Here is a 16,621-nt window from a genome sequence, read left to right as displayed (position 1 = left end):
CATCAACAACCTTTACTAGGCACTTCGAGAGGAATAAAACAAAAGAGAAAGTAAAACAAGCATTGGTGGGAAGGGAGTGAATTTAAAAAGAGAATCTGGGGAAATTTAGGGGGGTGCCTGTTGTCAGGGGTGCAATTATTAAGATAGCAGCACCAAAATTTCAGAGTATCTTCGTGAGACCCTACTGATGATACCACTCACTCAGATTTGAGTGAAGTCTGACTTCAGGGGGTCCAAAGTTATGGACCCTCAAAGGTGTAGCCCCCATCTCCTATTAGCTCCCATTGGAAACAATGGGGGATGGGGGCACTCCCTTTGGGTGTCCATAACTTTGGACTCCCTAAACCAAACCTCACCAAACCTGGGTGATATCATCAGGAGAGTCTCCCAAAAAATCCCTGAAATTTCGGTGCTGCTAGCCTAAAATCTGCGCCCCCTGCAGGCCAAAAACGGAAAAACACTGAAAATACAAAATCCCTCACAAACCTGCAATTTTGTCGCCCACCACAAGGTGGCGCCCAGGGCAGCTGCCCACTTTGCCCAATGGGAGACTCTGATTGAGAGTTATGACTTCCTTCATAAAATCAATCCATTTTATGTTGGGTCATCCTCTTTTCCTGATGCCTTCAAATTTTCCTGGCAAACTTGTCTTTTCCAGTGATTCTTGTCTTTTGCTATTATGACCCAAGCATGATAGCCTTAGAGCAGCAGTGGTGTAGAAGGTTAAGAGCTCGTGTATCTGATCTGGAGGAACCGGGTTTGATTCCCAGCTCTGCCGCCTGAGCTGTGGAGGCTTATCTGGGGAATTCAGATTAGCCTGTGCACTCCCACACACGCCAGCTGGGTGACCTTGGGCTAGTTACAGCTTCTCGGAGCTCTCTCAGCCCCACCTACCTCACAGGGTGTTTGTTGTAAGGGGGGAAGGACAAGGAGATTGTAAGCCCCTTTGAGTCTCCTGCAGGAGAGAAAGGCGGGATATAAATCCAAACTACTATTCCTCCTCTTCCTCCTCCTCCTCCTCCTCCTCCTCCTCCTCCTCCTCCTTCTTCTTCTTTTTCCTTTTCTTCTTCTTCTTCATTTAATCATTTTAAATTCTAAGGACAGTTCAGGCTTGATTTGATCTAGAGCCCGCTTATTTGTCTTTTTGGTGGTACACGGTATCTATAAAACTCCCCTCCAATATCATATACAATGTTATATTGAAGTGCTTTCCCAAGGTTGTGTTTTGGATCACTTTTCATATTAAATTATCAAACATTTTGAAGAAGCCAGCATATTTAAAATATAATTAACCATTTCAAATTCTGTGCTGTCCAATGCAGTCAAACTTTCATGGTAGCCCTTTTGTGTACTATTCTTTCTCAAAATTACAAAAGTGGTCACAGGCTCTACAACATTGAAGATTCCCAATTTTAATAAATATAGTAAAATTAGTATTATTAGAGGGAAATTTTGAAGAAATCAAACTTCAAAAGAAGATATATGTGGTCTTCAACATGGTGCCCAGTCATGTGTTTTCTGATGCCTGGTTGTTTAAATAAAAAAAGTGTTTTGAATTAAACAAGAAGAAAACACAAAACTTCATGTGCCTCCTCACCTGACTAGCGTAATCACTGACTACATCCTGGTCTGGCTCCTAGCTTGACTACAGACTGTCATATGTCCATGGGCTAGGAAACTTCTCCCTGTGGCATCCAGGAAGCAAACTCTATCCTTTTCCTCCTTTGTGCAGGAGTAGTTTCAGTGCTTCACAAGAGTCTAGAAGACATTGACTTTATGCTGCAGGATCAATCATTTGGAAGCAGCAGCCATCAGAATAGGAAGATGCTTGACTTGGAACCTCCCACCTTTTAGGGGATCTCCAATAGTGAAATGGTTCTAGTGCAGCAGAGTGATATTTTGCTCGTATCACAAGTCTTTCTCTAAATTCCAGTGTGCCCACAGGCTCAATAAGACGAGGATTCTTGCTGTAGGTTAGGAGGAAGCAGAAGAACACAGGAGAATAGGGGGCTGAGAGGGAGTTGATGGTTTTATGGCTGGAATCTAGAACCTGGCAACGGAAATTCTACTAGTTTAGAATTTTATTGTCACTACAGCATTGTGACCTTTCAACATTAATGAGCCAGTGAGGGACAAAAATGTGGGGAGGGCCTGGGGTGTGTGTTGCAAGTGATTTAAATTAACTAGCAAAAGCTGTTTATACGTAAGCATTTTTCTAGTCACTAAGAATACTAAATACCTTGTGGGATAGTTTGAAACCTGATACAATCTTCTTTGTTTTCATGCAAAAACAAATAGATGTATATTTATAAGCTGCATTCAAAATTGATAGTGCTCATTTTCTAAGTAAAATTGCTGGTCTCGCAAAACATGGTGCCCACTGATGAAAGCTAATGAGGCAAAATAATTTTTTAAGTGTAGAAATGCTGTGGTGAAATACTAAGTCATTTGAGAGGAGGGGAAGGAAGGAAGGAAGGAAGGAAGGAAGGAAGGAAGGAAGGAAGGAAGGAAGGAAGGAAGGAAGGAAGGAAGGAAGGAAGGAAGGAAGGAAGGAAGGAAGGAAGGAAGGAAGGAAGGAAGGAAGGAAGGAAAAGACTGCTTGGTAAAGGAAAATATAAATATATTAATATGCTAACAGAAAACAAAGGATGATTTAAGTGGCAGCCTTTAGAGCAGTGATTCCCAAAGTGGGCGCCACCGCCCCGTGGTGGGTGCTGCAGTGATCCAGGGGGGTGGTGATGGCCACAGGTAGAAACATTAATACATATATCTTTCTGTTTAATTGCTATTAAAATTTTTAAAAAATTAATTTCCACGGGGCGCTAAGTAATATTTTTTCTGGAAAGGGGGCGGTAGGCCAAATAAGTTTGGGAACCAATGCTTTAGAGCATCAGAAAGGCAATAGCAGAAATAAGCAATTGAGCTACTCCTTGGAAATGGGGAAGAACAAGTGACATTTCCAGGTTTAATTACAATAAATTCATCAATTACATGCATTTTTGTTGTGATGGCTCCTGACTCTACTCTCTGTTCCACTCAAATTTTATGGGTATGTTGTTTCCTCACTTGTTTACAGTAGTTGCTGTTTATGGCTGAAAAACATCCTGAGATCTCCTTTGCTGTTTGGAACACTGCATTTTGTTCATTCTATTCTGTTCCTGCAAGCCTGAGGCAGAATGTGCTTACTCAAAAGCAACTCCCAGAGTGTTCAAAGAATTTTATTTCCAAGTGAATTTGCATGATATTGTAATCTCAGTTTTGTTAATTTGTTTTCTCTTTATTGTCCCCCCACCCACCCATCAAGTGTGCGGATAGTGTATAAAACTGGAGTTGTAAAAGTAAGGAATTATGTCCTCATTCATGCAAATGGAAGATAAAATATTCAAACTGTTCATGGACTGGACCAGTTGAGAATGCAGGTAAGAACAGAATGATTGAAAGCTCCCCATGGAAAACAATCCCTACACACACACACGCGCGCGCACACACACACACACACGCCAACCACAGTGGAGAAGCTATGGCTTATTGGAAGAGCCTTTGCTTTGCATGCAGAAGGTCCTTGGAGATCTCTGCCATCTCCACTTAAATGAACCAGGCAGTAGATGACATAAAGGTCCTCTCCCTGAAACCCTGAAAAGCAACAGTACTGACCTTGATGGACCAATGAGCTGGTTCAGTAAAAGGCAGGTTCATCTATTTTCATACATCTTCTTCCTAGCTTCTAGTTTTCTACTGAGTGGAGACAATTATTGAGTGGAGACAATTATTCCTACCAATAACACAAAGCAGCACAGTCCAGGAACAGCTTTACAACTTCCTTTACTATTGACATGAAGTAGGCCCTAACATGCTGTTTCGCTATATGGGATAGGTTGCCATCTCCTTTGAAGGGAATAAAAAAATTCTTGCCACAGTTCACATGCTCTTACATGTCTGCAAATATCAAATTATCGATGGCAAAGTTTTGAGAAGAGTTTAAACATTGGTGGGGCTGGATGAAGCCTGTCAGACTTGGAGGAAATATCCAATGAATTGTTGTATCAACTTTCCAGAATGCCTCCAAAATGTCATCTGGCTTACTTTTGTGTTTGTTTTGTTTTTAACTTCATCACTTTACTTCTGAGCAGCCTCCTTGTAGATTTATATTCTTTCCATGAACCTGCAGCTGTGTGCGCAATTCAGGGCACTGTCATCAGCTAGCTGCTGCTGCCAGAGTGCCTTCTGTGATGCCTACACCTTGTGGAGGAGCAAGTGTTGTTCACTGTGGCTTTTTTACAGTCCCCCACTGGAACAGCGCATGTACAGGACAGTTGTGGAAAAAGATTTCCAGAACTTTCTAGAAGGCGAGGATTCCCACCCAACAGTCATAGGACCAAGACAAGGGGTGCTACTCCCATAGTTCTCTTTTTGCTGTTGCAGAGAGGATTCCCTTTGCTGTTTTCAGTTTTTTTTCCTCACCTCATTTGCAAGGCTGAAGAGTTGTGTAGCAAAAAATATAGCTATGTGGTTAAAAAAGAAAAGTGTCTGGTCCTTAACTATCATTGTGGTTCAAATGGGATTTATTCTGGATTATGCCAGGTGTGACTTTAAAAGAATGATGTTAATCTGCCTTGGAAATCATACAACAGAGCTTGCCTGCTCTTTTTGTCATCAATTTACTTTCAAGGCATAATATGAAACAAACAGGGCTTGAAAAAGTGATGTGGAGACACACAATCACTTTACCCTGCTGTGCCATGGATCAGGCCCTCACAGCCTTTTTAAACAGCTAAATTCATGTGTAAAATAGTGTCAGCATCCATGGTTCATACCTGTGAATGCTGTAATGTCTTGTTTGGTCCTCTTTTTTCCCTTGAGTGGCAAGCTTCACTTCTTGCACATCTTAAGTGGACAAGCATGTCTCCTGAAACAGTAGCTAAAGGGTTGGATGATGGTTTTGGTGCTACTGGTTATATTTCATTGAGAGTCAAACACTTTAAACTTTCCTCTTCCCCACAATAAAAAGTGTAGTCTAATGGAGAAGCAGTGGGATAGCATGACCTCGGACCTGGTTCCATTCAAACTTGAATTAGTCCAAGTGTGTACTTCAGATGTTTATCTTTACTGTCTCTATTAGGAATGTTTTTAAGAAGAAAGTCTTCACAGTATGACTTCTCAAAATCTTCTCACTACATTTTCCCACCTCCTTTCTACATTGAAGCCTTCCTTGCATTATTCCAGGAAGGGGTATAACCCCTGGCCAACTTTTTGCTTGTTACATTTCCCTGGTGGTTCCCATATAACTGAGGCCTTAGTGTGCAGCATTTCTACCTATGGAATGAGCACACTGTGGGTTCTAACCTATCTCTCCCCATTTCTGAAGATACACAATGTCACTGTGTCTGATGACCTGGCCAGTATTTCCTGCCAAGAGTTGTCTCTGAATCCACAAGTCTAACAACACTATCATTGTGGCATTGTTTTTAATTCCCAACAACTGGGTGCTTCTTACATACTTTGGATTTGAGTTTTCCTTTATCCTTGTGGGTTGGCACATGCTATTACACTTTGTTGAATGTCCTTTATCTATCTCAGCTCTCTCCATCAGGGCTCTGTTTTATCTCTGCCATGTTCCTGCGTGCTATTTTAGTTGGAAATTTTTGTCAAGAAACTGAGTTCTTTTGTGCAGTTTCTTGTTCTTTCAAACACTGGTTCAAGCTTCAGGCCTATATTGAAAATTTTAGGAGTGGAAAATAACATTGGCCGTTTCCGCACGGCCGTAAGGGTGCCTCCACGCTGGCAGGAATTCCGCCGGCGTGGAGGCGGAGGCCGTTCGCATGCAGGCATGCGGACAGTCTCTGGAGAGGCCGGCAGACGGCAGGCGGCTCCGCATGGAGCCACCTCTTCCCCCCTTCCCTTTCCCATGTACCTCTCATGTCGCCGTCCTGCTGGCCTCCTCAGCCCCGCCCACGCTGCCCTCCGACCTCCAGTGGGGTCGGAGGACATGCGAGGGAGGGATCTTCTAGGAGGCCAGCAGGACGGCGACATGAGAGGTACATGGGAAAGGGAAGGGGAAACAGTGTGTTCCTGGCGGCGCGGTTCACACCGCGCCGCCGGGAAGACGCTTTCCCCTCAACAACAACCCTTTAAAGGGTTGTTGTTTAGGGCGGCCTGACGCCGCCTCTGGGGAGGGGGAATAGTCGAGTCGGCGCTGCTCGCGTTGCAGCTTAGCGCCGCCGCCAGTGCTGAAACGGGCAGCCTGGGGGCGGCGTTTTTACTGCCCCCAGGCCGTCGTTTTTGGCCCGTGCGGAAAGGGCCATTGCTTGAGATTCAGCAAAGCCACAACCTTTTAAAATGGAGATAAGAATCCTGGTGTTGTGAGAATGACATAGTTTCTGTCCTGACTCCCTTCGTCTCCAAGGTTAGGAACAGCAGAGCCACATCCCAATTCATGAAAGATGATTTTACAACCCTTGCCACCTGCGAGAAAAGGGTGGATTTAGCCTACAGATAAATCCTACCATTTTATCTCACTCTGACTCTTTGGGTCATTTGACTAGCAACAGGGTTGCATGATTACCTGACATCACCAGCCACGGATCTGATTGGTCACCAATTCAAACCTCTGATCAGTTTAGGACTTTCAGCGTGCTTTTTATGCTCTCTTGGTGCTTTCAACATGGCCCCTTGGTATACCTTTTGACCTTGTGATTTCTTACTGCTCAAACATGCTGCCTGAAATGTTGATACTCAGAAAAGTGGCCTTTTGAATGCTGGAGGACTTCAACAGGAATGGTAATATCTATGCTAGGAACCAATGCTACTTACTGTGTTGTTTGTCTTTTGTGTTTAGTCTTTGTTATTTTACTTCCTCACTGCCTATTATTCTTATTGAATACTCTTGCACAACTTTGATAAATTCCTTTAATTGTTTTTTATGTGGTGTTTTGACTTCAGTTGGATTCAATATAATTCTGGTCCTAGACTCATGTGGAGGCTACAACTACCAGGCTAACTGTTTTATGAAACTCATGTTGCAGGTGACCTATCTTGCAGAAGTAACTTTCTTGACAGGGATTCTCTTGTTTGGTGGGGCAGGCCAAAGCAGCAAGGTGGGAAAAATGGTCCCGATGCTTCTGCCATGTAGTTCTCCATTTCAGGGAAGCCTCCAGAACAACAGAGGGGCATTCAAAAAGAACCTCCATTTTCATGGTTCTGGAAAGCCAATGCTCCAGGGTAGCACCAGGCCAACAGCGGGGTAGACACGCTGAAGCAATGGAGACAGTGCAGAACTTTCCATTGCAATGAGGCATTCTCCATGCCAACAGAGGAGCAATTTCGGCATTCAAAAACGGCCTATGTTGAACACAGCAGGGTTTACTTCTGAGTAAACATTCCATATGAATTTTATGCAAGGGTCCTGTGTCAGAAATATCCTTCAGATTTTTCTGTGCTTTCTGATGTTTAAACTTTATGCTTCTGTCTTTAGCTATAATGTTGACTGGGTTTAATTAGCAGTCAGTGTTAGAATTTGGTTGAATATGGATCAGCCCAGTCCTGTGTGTGAATACTGTAAAGGAGCTCTTCCAAGCAAATATAGGCAAAAAGGAAAACTTGCATTTATTTCAAGTAACTTTGGATTACAATCATCGTTCCAGGTGAAGAGTAGATAGATAGAAACCTTATATTAAAGAAATATATTTCCCTATCGCAAGTGAGCATTTTAACAACCTGTCACATATGTGCAAGTGTGATATGCTTCTGTAAGAAAACCCCAGCAGGAGCAGGTAGCCATTACCATTGTGCTCGGTACGAAGAAGAGGGAGAAAGAAAATGGCTACAGGGTGAAGAGGAGGAGTTGGTAGGTGGAGCCTAGACATGGAGAGCAAACAATAGAACAGCTTGGAGATACATAGTGCCCCCCATTGTCCAGGCATGCAGAAGTTGCTTATTCCAACAGTCAGATCCAACTCACCTTCTGAAGCAACTGAATTGAATAAAGAAGTTTGCCAGCCTGGCTGTTTTAACTCCAATCTGTAAAACAGAGTTGACAACTCATCTTTCAATTACTTGTGGTGTATATTAAGTCTCTCATACTGCTCTATTGACTCAATTGGGAATGCTGAGATATTAAATGAGAGTAGAATTCAACCCTGAGAATATAAAGGGAAATGGTCAGCTGTGTTTAGGAGTCCATATTGGCTTCATTGTCACAGAGCTATTCCATTTGATTTGAGCACATTCACTAGCCAAAACAGTCTGACCTTGCCATTAGCCTACAAGATAATATTTAAATATAGACTAAATACCCTTTGGAAATGGCTGGCTTAGGTTAAGATGTAAAATACAAAAACAGTGACTTCCTATCCTGCAGGGGCCTGATTATTGACAGATCTGTCAAAGTGTATTCCTTTGCTTATTTCCTGTAAACATTCAGCAGCCTTGCTTATTTGCAGTCAGGAGACTTCTAACCACTACAGAGAGAAAACATTTTTTTCTACCAAAATTACATTACTGCCTTCCATGAAAGCATCACAAAGGTAATCAAAGGCACAGTAGGTTAATAGTTCTGCTCTTTCTATTAGTTTTATGAATTTAACCATGTTGGGCACCCTTCATTTGATGTTGCCAAGGCGTCATTTTGTTCAGTTTCTAAGATTTTGAGTCCCCAACTGTTCCGCTGTGGTGATGTCTGGACTTTGTGGAGGCTGGAAGCAACAACATGGTGATATACTTACTGTTAAAATAGACAGTGACCAGAAAAAGAAAAGACCCTGCAATGGGCCACAAGAAAACAGACAGGATAGTGAAATCAGCCCCTTTTCACCTAAGTGTCATTCTTTGTCTATCTCCAGATTGCTTTTCTCAGGGCGATTTCCTGCTTCTTAGTCTCTCTCTCTCTCTGGCCCCTTCCGCACACGCAAAATAATGCGTTTTCAAACCACTTTCACAACTGTTTGCAAGTGGATTTTGCCATTCCGCACAGCTTCAAAGAGCACTGAAAGCAGTTTGAAAGTGCATTATTCTGCATGTGCGGAATGAGCCTCTGTCTCTCAGCTGGTGATGTTAGTTCATGACTCAGGCTTAATTTACACTTTAATCAGATTGTGCACCTTTGCTGTTAATTACTCTGCCAACACTTACTCTGTATATGACTCCTCTCTCACCAAAGTAACATCATAATACAAACAGTCAGCACAATGCACACTCTGGACCACCACAGCTATCTGGTATTCCACAGTGGCTGCTGTGACACATAGCACTTCACATTGCAAACTTAGCTTTTCAAGGGGAGTATGACCTCAGCTGAGACAGAAGAGATCTCAAGTCCCTGGTCTGCCTTTCTGCTAACTCAGAGAATCTTTTGAGTTGTCTGGAAACTTATCAGTTTGCTAATACAATCAGAAAATCCCCTTAATAGTTTTCCTTCAGTGATTTCCAAAGTGGTGCCCATAAGCACCTGGCAATGTGTTTTTAAATTCTTGCTTCTTTCAAAGAGCCCAGAAAGTATCACCAATTGGGAAACAGCTGTCTTCATAGGTGGATGATGAAACTTCCTAACATTTTCTGTAACGTTTCAACATTTTGTAATTGAACACAGAAATATGGCAGTCATTTTGTGATGATGCCTATTATGAATGGGAGGGGGTCATTCTGATGGTAAAATAATAACAATTTATTTGCTGGAATGGGTAATCAGATTTCCCAACTGCACTAACGAGGTAGTGTGTCAGTTTTAGGATTCTGTGTGATTTGGGGAAAAGCAGGGCAAGGGGCAGTGAAGCATTCATCTGCTGTCACCTTGTCTCCAATGGAAGAACCTGTTTTCACCTCTAAAGCACCAAGAACCAAATTGTCTCACCACTAAATTGTGAGGTATACTTCTGATCTGTTACTGGGAATATTGTTACAGAATTGGTATTTGGTGGGAACTGGAGTGAGCCCCTATAGAAGACTCCCAATACAAAATATATGGATTTGCCCTTTGGGTAGTCTTTGTGTAACCCACCTTGATTTAGTCTTTGGCAAAGTCTTGGAGTCTTCAGGGAATGAGTGTCAGAAGTAGGCAGATACTAGGGTTGCCAACCTTTAGGTAAGGCCTTGTGATCTCTCAGAATTACAACTGATATCCAGATTATAAAGATCAGTTACCCTGGAGAAAATGTCTGCTCTGTAGAGTGGACTCTAGCATTATACCCCCAATGTGGTCCCTCCCATCCCCTAGCTCCAGACTTTCCAGGCTCCACTCCCAAAACTCCAAGAATTTTCTAACCTGGAGTGGGCAACAGAGACTGACCCATCCTGCAAAAAGGGAGAATAAGAGAATATTTAAGTTCACTCTGGCTAGCACTGTTTTGTGTTTATTTTCCATGGTGAAATTCTGTTATATTTTTTGTAATTATACAAAAATTGTGATTCCTATCTATTTATGATTCCTGCTTAATTAGATGTCTAGTGGAATAAAGTTATTTTAGAAAGCAAAGTGCTTGATTCCTTTTAGATAGAGGACTTCAGCTCACTTGTGCCCACTGATAACTAGGCTACACAAATGCAGAATTTCTGATAGATAGCTAGAAACCCAGAAGGAAGGGAGGAGAGACCAAGAACTGGGAAGGAGAGGAACCATCCTCTCCCTCACATATAAATACACGTTCAGCACTTTGGTGGTGATGATGGTCACTAGCTGTTTCTGATCCAATTTGGATGAAAGGAGCTCAAACAGGATAGAAGTTTTCCCCGCAGTTCCCATCTCTTACTTAGTACATTGACATAGTCCAATGACAAGGAAAGAATTGAGTGTAAGGGAAATGAGGTTCATAACAATACCAGCTGCCTGTTCTCAAAAATCCAAAAATGCCCACAAGTTCAACAGTGTTAGAAACCCTTGCTTTATCTGATGATTCTACATTCTCTAGATATTTTCCAAAAGGAAAATAGTCAACCTGATTCGTTTGTTGTAGGACGGTCTCAGTGTAGAGTGCCAATGTTTTCTTATCTTCTGAGTCTTTTTTATGTCCAAGAAGAAAAATCAATTTTATTTTTTTTAAGAGGCTGCTAAAGTTCCTTTGACCTGACCAAAGTGGGGTCTTCTGGGATACTGCATTTTGTGTATGATGTTTCTGGTCATCTCTTAAAGTATACTGTGGGTTGGCTTTATTTGTTTAAAATGCAATTCTTTACAGTAGGTTGACTGAATGCAATTTAATTTATTTAAATATCGTGCTCAAGAGAAGCCTAAACATTACAGAGCACAGAAGTAATTCTAATCCATGTGCACTGGTTAGGATTCTCAAGATGCCACCTACTAGTTATTCCCCTTAAGGTATGCCACCCACTAGTTATTCCCCTTAAGGCAGCCCACCTGGCATCAACCAGAGCTCATATCTTTTCCATTGTAACTCTTGCTTTGTGGAGCACGCTTACTGAGAACATAAGAGGACTACCAAAGTTAGAAATGTTTAGAAGGTACTGCATTTTATTTTCCAGGGCTTTTAATGGAGTGTAACTTCCCTCATGTTTTGGGGGGAAAGGGAGGTGATACATCATGTTTTGGGGGGAAAGGGAGGTGATTTGAGGCTCATTTTATTAGTATAAAATTACAGTTTGCAGTTTGTAAATATATATACAGTGACAATCTCTGATGACAAAAATCCAGCAAATGAATGGAAATTCTAGAGGCAATGTTTTTACATGTCTCCTTAGTCCAAAGATAAGTCCATAAACTATTTTGGTATTAAAGTACAGTAATATGGAGACAAAGACCTGAATCTGAAAATAGTACATGTTGGCTGTCACAAGGCTAGTTAAAACCTTAGTCAATGAAACCTTTTCAAGAACGTAATTCAAATGATTAACATGTTGACCAATACAATCTGATGGTATGCACTGACAAATCACATTTACACTTAAATACAGTGTTAAGCCAAATCATATTATGAAAGCTATTGAATAAAATTAATCTGAATGTGGTTGGGAGGTCAGATTTTTAACCCTTTTACCTCATGAACTGAGAAAGGTACAAAGGATGGTTGTCATGGGGGTGAGGGAATATATCCCTGTACAATCTAGCTGTACATACATTATTTTGGTAATATGTGAACAGGAATATGCATCATTGTACACTGTTTCAGTTTTAAATGCACATCCTCATCACAATCTGTAGCAACCAATTATGCATTATACTTCCTTAGAGCTGGTTTGGAGCAAAAATCTTCCCACAAAATACTGGCAGGCAATTAAACTGTCTGTAGAATGTGGAAGACAGGATGAATCAGCCAAGTTGCCTCACCAATGAGCATACCTTCCCTCTCCTGTCCAGTGAGAAAAAACAGTTCATTTGCCCCCAGTGATATAATTATATAACAAAACTGAATTGGCTACACTGAGCATCAAAAATTATGTCATTCTGAATTTGATTCTGAATGTGCTGTAAAGGAGAAAGTGGGATAGCATCAGATAACATAACAAAGAAGATGTGGATTTTCATGGTTGCATGTATGAAATCATAAAATCATGGAGATTGAAGAGCCATATAAACAGTAATTCTCAGTGCAGAAAACACAAATTAGACCATTCTTGACATATGTCAAATTGAAAACTTCCAGAAAGGCTAACCTCTTCCCCCCAGTAATGAATTCCATTGTTGAACAGATTTTACCATTAGGGAACATCTCCTAATGTTCATGTGTGATCTATCCTCCTGCTACTAAAGGCCATTATATTGAAAGACACTTACTATGTGTGGATCTTCATCTGGGGCATTACAAATAAGTAAAGCTTGGAAAAGTAGCCTGCATGCTCTTTTCTTCGTATTTGGGGATCCCCTTAAGTCATTTTAGGTGAATGCTTTGGAGACATGCCCAGCTCAGGGGCTGTCAAGATGCCCTCACCACAGGCGGCAGGGAAGACTACATAGTAGCTAGAGCCCATGTGGAATCCATCAATCTGCTGTATCATATAATATCCCCTTTCCTTGCAGGTGGGCTGGGGCGAATTTGGAGAGGTATATCAGTTGACAGGGTAGTTGCCCAATGACTGGTTCTGCTGCTCCATACTGTGCCAAGGCTCTGACAGCTGCTGTGCCAATAAAGTTGTGGCCATTTTTATTCCAAGCAAAGTTGTCTGTTACTTTGCCAGGGAATTGTGCAGGGTGGGTTGCTGTCCCCTCCCCCTCCCCTTTAATTCTGGGCCAGCAAATCAGTGAAGCACATAAATTAGATGTTCAAATGAATGCAAAATTCTAAAACATGTCAGTAAATGTATATTTCAAGTTGAAGATATATATGACAAGATACATGAACAGCAATGGCTGATAATCAACAATCAGCATTCCCATATGTCTTATGACATCCATATTTCAGACACATAGAGGAATAGATTGGAAAAAATATAAGAATGAACTTACTGTTGTTTGATAAAATCATGAAGAAAATACAGGAGGGAGGGGGAAAAGGGGGAAAATGTATTGTTTGAAAATGAATGAAGAAGAGTACTAATATAAAATAGAATATTCAAATGATACAATAAAAAAATTTAAAAAAGAAAAAAAACGTAAGAAGTACATTTAAGCAAAGATGTACCATCAGTTCATATCAATCTGTATACAACACTATACAGTCCCCTTACCCATCCTCCCCTCCAAAATAAAAGGGTTAAACCAGTATCATTATTGCTGAAAAGTGAATAGAGGAACACATTCCAGAAGAGAGCCTCAGGTTAGCTTAATATAAGATTTGAATGAGGAATGAGATATAAAACCACAGTGTTGTGATAGCCATAAAGAATCCAAATAAGAAACTAAAGCAAGCTGCCTGCTTATGTTTTATAACAGTTATGGGAAGAAAGTTTAAAGCCTATCCACAAGGCAGTAGTGAGGAACACATATAGCCACTTGTACTGCTATAAGTCATGTAAATGGAAGCCATTCAATGAACATGACCTCAGTTTATCTTTGCTGCAGGAAGCAAAAATAAAGGGAGCAATATTCTTTTCACAGATATCTATGACTAGCAAATATTCTGTAATCTTTCTGCCTGTTTTACAGACAAAAATGACATTAACAACTGAGACAATTCTTTTTTTTTCCTATTGAGGGGATTAACACAGTCTCCTAAGAATTTTGGCATCTAGGTTTGCTTTAAACTATAAACATTCCTTTCAGTTTCCAGGTGTTCTACAAGTAGCAAATGTAAAAAGCACATGTGAATTACCACGAGGCGGAGTTGCTGATCGGGGTCAGGGTGGAACGAGCCCAGCTGACACTGCCCAGAAAAGGGCGGAAATGGAAAGAGAGCCACTTTGGGAAGGGGCAGCGTCACCGGAAGAAAGGAGGAGTGAGCCAAGGCTTTAAAGGGGCTTGCCCTCCTTTGTTCAGGACATGTGCTCGCCGGCCGACGATTTGCCCACCCACCTCACCTTACTTTTATATGTTAATGCATGCTTATTATATCATAGCCTAGTTTGCGGCAGTTTGGCACATGGGTATGGCTCTGGAAGGGGAAGGGAAAGGGGGCTAGGGAGCTGCGCCTTCCCCTAAGAACAGCAACAGCAACAAGAGGCGACCACCCTGTTGAACCGGGTCAAAGGGGAAGATCTCTGGCCAGGAGCAGCCGCCCAGCAGAGCCCCACAGTAGACCGAAGCTCAGGACCAGGCACCCGCATGACCAGATCCAGGCCTCATGCTTCTGCTCAATAAAATGGCTATGGCCAATTTATTACCCCAGCAATGGTGTGATGTGTGTCATTATAAAGGGCCTTGCACAAGAGGTGATCCACCCTCGTACAGCAAAGGCTTTGCATTCACTGCTATGAGGTAAGTTTTGAGGTGCACAAGGAGATTAAATTCACCATGGCTAGATTAATATACAAACAATTAAGAAGATTTATTTATTTACAGGTTGGTTTAAAGGGAACAAACCAGCAGCAGAGGTATCTAGGTAGAAACCTGGCTGAGACATGAACACTTAAACTGGTTATGACTTCAGAGAGCAGTTAGATACAGACTTTTATTGACTAGTCACTAGGTTGGTTCCTCTCACATACACAGGATTCCACCCAAACAAGCCTGCCCTTTTCCAAGAGTTAGCAACACGTTTGTTTGTGGTCTCTGACCAGAGAAAATAAAATAATACATAAAACTTCCAAAATGTTATCAGCTGAACAAATAAAATCTCCAGTATCTCACAGCAATCAGCAAAAGGCATTTCAGAATGACTTAAAATATTTCCTATCACTTTAAAAAATGTATATGTCTTTAAAAAATTCTAATGATTTCCACAGGTTTTCCTAATATTGTATGCTGTCTGTCCAAATTTAGTAACCCTAAATGGTTCTTATCTGCAAGAATAAGTGACAGAAGTTACGTGATAGATAGAAGAGTCTTCCTGTTTCTGCCTGGAAAAGAAACAATAATAGGACTGATAACAGCTTCTCTTTTATAATTATACATCTTACACCCAAAAAGGGTATTGTCCAGTATCTCAATACTCCTATCACCACACAGGCAACACACACACTTTAAGGGTAGATCTTCTGTACCTGCATTCAAGGATGGCAGAGGGGAAAACATCAAGTCTCAGTAGGGCAAAGATCCTCCTACGTTCTGGGTTTTCTAACTGTTGAATGTAATGTGTTTTCTCTATCTTATTCAACATAGTTATATCACTGAAAAGACTCCTAAGGCTATTAATATTGTGTTGTCTCTCTACATTTAAAATTGTTTGTTTAACTAGTGCCTTTGTTTAGATATAGTCCCTAGACCAGGGGTCTGCAACCTGTGGCTCCGGAGCCGCATGCGGCTCTTTCAGCCTTATACTGCGGCCAGAGCAGCCGCCATCCGCCCTCTGCCCCACGGAGCAGGCGGCTGCCTGCTCTGTTGGGCAGAGGGGGTTTCCCTGCCCAGCACCTCCGCCTCCCAGCGCTGGATGGAAAGGTGAGTGGAGGGGCCGAACTGGAGGCGGCTCTGCTCTCCGGCTTGGTAGATCTTAGGGGCCGTAGAAAACGGGTCCAAATGGCTCTTTGGGTGGTAAAGGTTGCCGACCCCTGCCCTAGATTGAAGAAATTGCTGTAAAAGGCCATAATATTACAGTTTCTGTTCCAGTACCCTCCACCATGGGGAAAAAGGGGGTTCAATAGGATAAGGTAAGCAAGACCATTAGTAAAAAAAAAAAGTCAGTTTAAGCCATAAAGAGAAAGCAGTTGTCCACAGCCTTGTCTACACCTTAACCCACTGCTAAGCAGATGGCAGCATTTGAAACACTTGGGTGGAGTCAGCATTGGCTAAAAACAGTGCCCCTAAAATGGTAAAAAAACTCCATTCCAGAAGCACTGTTCACGCAGCTGCCACTTCTTTATTGAAACAACGACATGCTTCCCCCAGACACAAACACTGGGGCAGAATCACTGTTTCCCTGTCAATATATTAATATTCTTTTTAAAATATTCTAATGTCAATATATTAATATTTTAGGGTCTATAAAAATGAAACCACTTATCTTCAGGGTGTTGGGAGGAGAGGGGGTGGTTTGGCAATTATAACAGTCCAATAATTGAAAATTGGAATGGACGTAAGTAGGAGTGAGCAGGACAAAGAAAACTTTGACACAAACATTACACACAAGGAAAAAGCAACTCAAAATTG

The sequence above is a fragment of the Sphaerodactylus townsendi genome, linkage group LG01 (assembly GCF_021028975.2).
Source record: "Sphaerodactylus townsendi isolate TG3544 linkage group LG01, MPM_Stown_v2.3, whole genome shotgun sequence".
Lineage (NCBI taxonomy): Eukaryota > Metazoa > Chordata > Lepidosauria > Squamata > Sphaerodactylidae > Sphaerodactylus > Sphaerodactylus townsendi.
The sequence above is the reverse complement of the archived record's forward strand: the minus strand, read 5'-3'. Positions refer to the sequence as shown.